This window comes from Rattus norvegicus, chromosome 20, assembly GCF_021556685.1.
Source record: "Rattus norvegicus strain SHRSP/BbbUtx chromosome 20, alternate assembly SHRSP_T2T, whole genome shotgun sequence".
NCBI lineage: Eukaryota > Metazoa > Chordata > Mammalia > Rodentia > Muridae > Rattus > Rattus norvegicus.
Genome location: NC_141553.1, coordinates 10,669,765 through 10,677,679, shown reverse-complemented (window position 1 = coordinate 10,677,679; position 7,915 = coordinate 10,669,765). Strand labels below are relative to the sequence as shown.

At 52.1% G+C, this 7,915-nt stretch overlaps 1 long non-coding RNA gene across 1 annotated transcript; it reads left to right on the top strand.

The window, feature by feature from the left end:
* The first annotated feature begins 4,572 nt into the window (after positions 1-4,572).
* LOC134483882 (uncharacterized) lies at positions 4,573-6,750 on the top strand. The gene is made up of 2 exons (XR_015645150.1): positions 4,573-4,909; positions 6,032-6,750. It is a non-coding gene; the product is annotated as an uncharacterized LOC134483882 (long non-coding RNA).
* The last annotated feature ends 1,165 nt before the right edge of the window (positions 6,751-7,915 follow it).

Sequence of the window (7,915 nt, the reverse complement as noted above, 5' to 3'; positions counted from 1 at the left end):
AAATGGCGCAAGTGATTCACAGCGCTAAATTGTGCCTAACGGGGGAGGGTACTCACCAGGGGGTGACAGCGTTCAAGAGGATCCGCTGCCCTAAAGCCCTTGGTGCCTCATGCTCACTGGGGTTCATCTTCCTCAAGGAGACAAAATGGGGTCCAGGGGGCTTAGAGGCAGCAAATGCTTCATTAATTAGGAAGCAACCACTAGCCCCCTATTGTTTCCAGCCTAGGACAGAGCTGGTTAGTGAGGATAGGCTTAAAAAGCTCTCATTGCCATTGTCAGACAAAGCAACTGTGACTTTGGGTACTCTAATGGCTGTTCCTCCCTGCTCACCAAGGGACCAGCCCCAGGTTCACCAGCACCTCAGCTGGACTGGCTTGCCCTAGTTCTAGCAGGTCAGCCCTGTTGTCTCACCCTAAGGGAGAGGTTTCACATCTCCAACCACCGACACCAAAACCCTAGAGAACCAGGACTCAGCACCTCAGGAAGGATTCTGCTACAAGGCTGGCCCGAGCAGGCTCTCCCAACCATGGTGCTGTGGTTGCTTTTGGCTGGAGGCCTCCGTAAAGCAGCCGCTTCCTCTCGCCAGCACCAGGACTGTAGAGCATCCCCAGGAGTAGGCGCGAGCGCCCACCGGCACATCTCTGTCCTGGGGTCTGGTTTTTCATTCAGACCTGAAGGAAAGTGAGACTGTTTTGTTTACATCTACTGGACTCATTGGTACAAGTTGCTCTTGTGGTCACATATGTACACCTCTCTAGGATCCTAGTCTTATCCCTTCTCAGCCAACCATTAGCATCTAAAGGACAAGGATGGCCAGGGGATTCTAGATGGGGTTGGGTGTTGGGGGGACAGTTCCCAGGAGGAGGGAAACTGAATCTCTTGTGGAAAGAGATATGGGGGAGATGGATGACGGGACCGGGCTTCTGACCCCCTTAAGATAGAATCAAGTGGTCTAACCATGTTGGATTCTGTCCCCACCTCTTGTGGATTAGAAAGGGCTGAACAGGCCTGGCCTTGTCCTAAGACCCTAAGCTGTAAGGAGACGGCTTCTTTTACTATGTGGAATTAGCCGGTTTTGTTTCTAAGTGTAGCAGGGGTGTGGAAGAGGTGCTCCACAAGCTCCTTCCTCAAGAACCCCATTCAGGGTGGGATAAAGATACTGAAGTCACTCCCAGCCTAGCTGGGCCTCCTGCAGAGCGGTGACATCGGTTCCCAATGACTAAGATCCCAGGGGACTCCATACACGGGCAGGTCTGGGGGCCTGGGCAGGAAGTTGGTGTCATATAGAGGTTTGAGGAGGACCAGCGTGTGCTCTCTGCCTGGGTTTGGATAGGCTGGCTTCTGGACAGCTGTGTGTGCCCTCCACTGTGTAGAGGAGAAAGCTGAGGCACGCTGAGGTGACAGAGCTGAAGCCGGATGCCGCTCAGAAACAGATCCCCAAAAGGAAGCCCTGTGCCCCTCAAAAGGAGACCCTGTGCTCTGCAAGGCTGACTTCAGCTTCCAGACACTTCATTTCTGGGTCTTCCCTGAGGGTCGTTATGTTTCAGGAGAGGTCAAAGACAAGCACACACCTTTTGCCTGCTGATCTAGTCTTTGTACCTGCTAGTACGTGACAAGGGAGCTGGGCCGTGGCCCTGTGGGTAAAAGACTTTCTTCTTCTGTAACTCTAAGCACCTAAGGAATGCTGTGGTCACACAGGCCAGTTCATTTGTTAGGATAAAACCACAAGGAAATGACCTTGCTCAGGGACCTCGGGCGTGGCCTCTGCTGCGAATGGAATGGCAACGAGTTGACTCCTGGTCCCTGTGAGTGACAGGGAAGGCCTGGGGGGGGTCTAGGTAGAGCCAAGCACGTCTCTCCCTTTTGAAAGGTCCCAAGAGATAGAAAGCAAAGGCCCGGAACCAGCAGCAGTCAGTGCTCTCCTGTGTTTGTAGGTTAGGAGGCAGCAAGATGCCTCCACCCTCAAGGCTAGAACTCTGCCCACCTTCAGAATTCCTGCTTTCTAGGTCTCAGCTTCCTCGAAGCTACCAGTACCCAGGAAGACTTTCTAACACTCTAGTGCTTCCTTGCTGGTCTGTGTCACCTTCCAGAGCCCAGGTCATAACAAAAGTGCCAAGACACATTTCCTACTTTGTACCTCCAAGATACAATGCAATATAAGCTCTCTGTGTGCACATCTCTGTCAACTGGACACCCCGCTCTCCTCTATCTATAGGGACCCTGGGCAGATTGGATCAGACCTTCTCTGATGACCCCAGGTTACCTGAGTTACCCTGAAAAGCCCTGTCCCCCAAGAGTCATATTCCGAGGCATTGGGAATTAGGAAGGAAATATGGATTTGAGAGAGATATCATTCACCCCATAATTCACCTGGGGTCAATTCTTGAAGCAAATCACCTTAACGAGGATGCCTCCCAGGTTCTACTGCCAAGGGAATATATATAGACTGAGAGTGAAGCCCCAGCCTCCTCTTCTCGTAAAGGAGGGACAATCCCTCCATCCCTCCGTATAGGGGGGATTTGTCAGCTTGTTACCCAGAGATCACCTCCTGGCATTCACCTGTAGCTGTTGGTACTCCCAGAGGACGGGTTGTAAGTCGAGGGGAAAAAATGGAGGCAGGATCTGGGGTGGGATTCTGTCCACCCTTTCCAGTGTTTGAAAACAGTGACGCTGTGCAGAAACTGTTTCCATGTGTGCTTTTGTTGATGGAAGTGTGACAATTTCCAAATTCAACTAGCAATTGGAATCAGGGACGAGGCTTGCGGTTCGGCTCGGGGAGTGCTTGCCTAGGTGGGTGTTCAGAGTTCAGTCCCCATCATTCCGCAAACCCAGATGGGGTGGTCTAGCTCTAATCCCAGCCAGCACCCCAGGAGGCAGAGGCGGGAGGTTCAGAAGTTCAAGGTCATCCTAGGCTACCCAGTGAGTTCATGGCTGGCCTGCGTTATGTAAGACCCTGTCTCAAAGGAAGAAGGGAAGAAAGGAGGGAGGGAGGGGTGGAGGGAGGGAAGGACGGAGGGAGGGAGGAAGAAAAATAGTTTAATAATATAAATAATTTGCTCCTCAACTTTCTTGACGGAGTCATCTTCGAATTCCCGGTAAATCAGAGGAACAAAGGAATTACAAATTATAGGAATGGGAAAGAAAGCCACTCCACAGACTCGCCCCAGGGGCTTCTCCAGCTGGCGTGGGAGCCACCCTGCCTTCAGCCTTCCCAGACTCAGCCAGGGTCCTTGGGAGTCAGGGCTCCCTGCAGCTCCCAGCCACAAAGCCAGCTCCACGCACGCACGCACGTGATAACAAACGGTTTAATTAACCACTCAGCTTTTCCCTCTCTGTGGCCGGACTCCAAATACTTGCCCCTGGGAGGCTGAGAATGGATGTCTTCCGTCAGGATGGACCACAGAGAAGCTGCAGGGTTGTGAGCATCCAGAAAAGAGATGACCTGAGGCTCCAGGCAGTCTCCCACCCAGATGTGCCTCGTCTGCGTCCTTAGACACACCGCACATTCTCCTCTATCCTGGACAGAGACTGGGAAGCTTCGCCTGCCCAGAGCAATGGTCTGTGGGGCCCACGTCCTGGAAAGTTTTGACTTCCTTTTTCTATAAGTGGTGGTGATGGGGGAGGGGGCTGATAGACCTTCTTCTCCAAGGCGGCAGGGGCTCAGTGGGAATCCAGCCTTACTAATTGCCTTTTAATAAATGGGTTATTTTTTTTAAATAGGTAAGTTGTCTGTCTGCACTTAATTAATAGTGACTAGTTACTGTTGCAACCCATTTGTCTGAGACAAGTTGTTATTTTCTGTGAGAAACCCAGCTCCCACTGCCTTATTATTTGGGTCAGGAAAGACACACACAGCACATAAGCGGCTGGCAGGTGGGGTCCTAGTCCAGACCTGTCACCATTTGGTCACCTGTGCTCAAATTTAGTCGCTAAGATTTTTGCTAAGGGTTTAGTTTCTTACAGTCAAACACCTGGGTTGTAGACAGAGAATTCCGGACCCCAAGGATGTCATAAGTAGCTAAAAGGGCCATTGTTCCTGGCTGACCCTTTCAAGTCTGGAGTAAGGATTGGGGAGGGTCATACGGGGAGTTGGGAACCTGCAGCCAGAGTGAGCTATGAAGGTTTGTCTGTCGTCTGTGGGGTCCACGTGTTTCAGTGTCAGGGAGGACCTGGGGAGAAAGGCAAGGGACAGTAGATACGGCGCTCACCGGAAAGCTCACTGACAGAGAACAACGGGTCCGGACCCACAGACTGCCCCCAGTGTTAGGGTTTAAATGTTAGGACCAATGTTGGGGTTTAAATCTTGGCCTGCACCGGGACAAAGCGCACCAAGCCAACATGGTTCCAAGTGGAGAGGTTTAATGAGAGGAGAGAAAAGAAAAGGCCGGCCATGAGCTCGTGGAGGGAAGGTGGGGAGGGGTAGAGAGAAGGGTCAAGGAAGAGGGGAAGAGCAGGGAAGAGAAGAGAACAAAGAGAGAGCAAAAGAGAGAGGAGGGGGCAAGCAGCCCCCTTTATAGTCAGGCGGAGCTGGCTGTTGCCAGGCAACTGTGGGGCGGAGCCTACCTGGCTTTTCCCAGGTAGCTGTGGGGGTGGAGCTTAGACAGAATCCCAACACCCAGGAGCTTTTAAGCTTAGCTCTCAGCAAAGCTTCAACTACTGTCCAGCAATGAGGACTTGAAGCCGATGATCCACTTGTCAGGATGCACACTCGTGTGTATGTGTGAACGTCTGTACAAGTGTGTGTGCACAGGGACGGCTGCACGCAGGTACACACGCACACGGAGGCCAAAGGCCAACTCGGATGTCTTCCTCAATTGTTTCTCGCCATTGTGGTTGGGGGTTTTTTTTGATTCATTTTTTGGCAGAGTTTCTCGCTGAACCTGGAGCTCACCGATTCGGCTCGTCTTAGGTAAGGATCTTAATTTCCTCCGAGATGCACATATTTGGAGACCAATAAGGAGTCCTATTTCTGTAGGAAGCAGTTATCAGTCTATGCTTGACCCTTCTCCTAGAACCTACCCTGTCCCAGTCAGCACAAAAGGCCGTGACCCAGCAGCCCTCTTTCCTCGTAGCCCTCTGTAGATGGCCAATGTGGTATGGACATGTCAACTGCTTTAGGGACTGTTTTAAGTAGGGACCGAGACTTGAGTGGCTTTTGTCACATGCCAATGAGAAGTTCTTTCAAGGCTCCTCTGGTCAATAGGGGTACAGTGGCATAAACACAGGAGGCCCAGTGACACAGACCCCAAACGCCAGTGTCTCTCCCGGCCAGTGCATTGTTTTGAAGTAGATGGTGGGGCTGGCTCTTCAGGGCATCCCTCCTTGCCTGTTATTAGCCTGGGAACACCCATTCATTATGTGGAGATAAGCAAACTCAGGCGCCAGCCCAAACCAAGTTCCTCCAGCCCTTCAGAGAAATGGGCCCTGGGCTCCTGGCTTGAGGAGCTGGGGGTGGGGCCCCGAATTAAGCAAGGGCCTGTGGTAAACGGAGACTATCTTTCTGACGATTCTCCTTAGTGGGCGTAGGGGGGGCTCTAAGAAAGGACCCAGAGACCCAGGGCCAGTTTGGATCCAATGTTCAAGGACCTCAAATGCTGCTGAGTCAGAGCCAATATAATGGCCCGCCTTCACACCGCAGACTGCCTGCCTCCTGTCTGCTTGCAGTGCCAGTTTACCATTTGTAAATAATCACCTTACTCAAAGGAGATTCTCTGAGCAAGAAGCACATCTCCCCCATGGTTTTGCATAGAAGCCAAGGCTCATGGCGAATATGTTCATCTGGTCCCTTCCTCTGCTGGATGACCACTGTGGTACACACAAGGAAGCACAGGGTGTCCATTGTCTAACCTGGCTACACAGTTACCGCTCTCTTCCGTACTCTTTGATTTCTTCTCCTTCCTACACCACGCGCTTTGGTTCCTTCTATGGCCGATCGGCGCTGGTTGAAAGGCGGCTCACAGTTGCCGATGGCCGATACTCAGGCTGAGGACCAGCATCATGTTCAGTAGTGATCTTCAACGTACTCTTGCAGGCAAACGTCCACAGGGAGAACTCGGTGGTGGACAGCAAGACAGACAGACATTCGTCTGTAGGCCTGCATCCCTGCTTGCAGGATGTGGTGAAAGCATCCGGGTGCGTTTGCCGCACCTACGGGCTAGGCTTTGACCTGGTACTCTTCCATTCAGTGGCTATACTGACAGACATATGTGTGGCGGTCTGGTCCAGTCAGGAAAACCTGCAGATCCATCTGTCCCAAAGGAGTACTCAAATACTAAGAACCAGTTACTCAGGAGGAGGAAGGAAAGAGGGGCTTAGAGGGGCCAGAGCAGCTTCTGGGGCCAGGGTTCTTCTGTCTGACTAAGCCCTTATCACCATTGGGTTCCCAGAATCGAGCCTGCAGAGGGTTCTTGTGTGTTGCCGGGGGCTACCTCTAGTTGAGGCAGGAGAATAAGGCCAAGAGATCCCAAAAACCTTCCTCACAGGGTATGAATTAGCATATGAAATGATCTAGCAGAGAGAGGGGGGGGGACTGGAACCCCGACTCCAAGAATGCTGGCTAACAGGAAGGGCTTGCAGGGAAAAGCGTGTTCAATGCAAATGCATGAGAAAACCTGCAGTGTGAACGCCTGCCCTTTGCACAGCAGTGATGAACTGATAACCTCCCCCCAACACCCCTCCCCCGCTCCAGCCCACTTCCTCCTTTGGAAAGGCTCCTTCTTTGTTAATAAAATGTCCCCACTTCTACCACCATCCACGCATCTCCCTCCAATTCCTTGCTTGGGAACACAAGAGCCTTGACATCCCATGGGTTGCCTACTGAACCCCAACATCTGCTTTGTCACAGAGGAACGCTCTTTCCCTGACCTTAAGGGTCATGGCTACCTGGAAGCAAGAAGCATTGCCCTTCTCCCACAGATCTAGCTGAACAACAAGATCGGGCTCTAGAAATGGGCGTGCAGATTCCAGCCTCCTAGAAACACAGTGAGGGCCCCGGAGACAGGCACAAGAGGTGCACAGAGCAGCTTCGCCACACCGGGGAGCACATTACGAGGGTGGGTCATCCCATTGTCTCTGACCCAATGTTAGGGGCCCCTCAGCAGTGGCTGTGAGCTGTCCCTGAATCCCTGAGTCCTTGCCATATCTTGGCGGTAGGCAGGCATGGCGGTTAGACCAAGCTGTCTCTGAGACCAACCATGTCCCTTCAAGTAGGCTGTGTCAGGTGACTCCTCCCTATCCAGATCTCCTCCAGGGGACTTGCCACGCTGGGCTACAAAGGCACCCATGTAAAAAGATCTTAGCACGCAGCCTGTATTCCCAGTGCTGGGGGAGTAGTTGACTGGTGGAGCCCCAGACCTCACTGTCCAGCTAGTATAGGTGATCCATGTTTCATGAGAGACCCTGTCTTTTAAAAAAGGTAGAAAACTATTGAGAAAGACCTGACATCAACCTCTATCCATATGTATATCACACACACACACACACACACACACACACACACACACACGTCCCCAGTGTTAAGGTGGAGAGATCAATGCCACTGAAGACTTCCTGCTCATGACAGAAGGGGGGCACCCAGCACCCCACAACACCACAGGTTCCTGTCTAGTCAGGATAAACAGGTACAAGGAACCTTCTTTGAGTTTCCCAAGGAAGGCAACTGCCTTCATTGCTTTTCTATTGTCGTGATAAGACGCAATGACCAAGGCCACTTAGGGAAAGGAGGGTTTGAGCTTACAGCTCCAAAGGGATGAGATTCCATCACCATCACAGTGAGGAAACATGTCCATAGGCAGATGTGGTGGCTGGACCAAGCTGAGCGCTCATGGCTTGAACTCCAAGCATAGAAACCAGAGAGAGTGAGGCCTGAGTAACCTCAAAGCCACGTCACGGTGACACGCTTCCTCCAGCAAGGCCA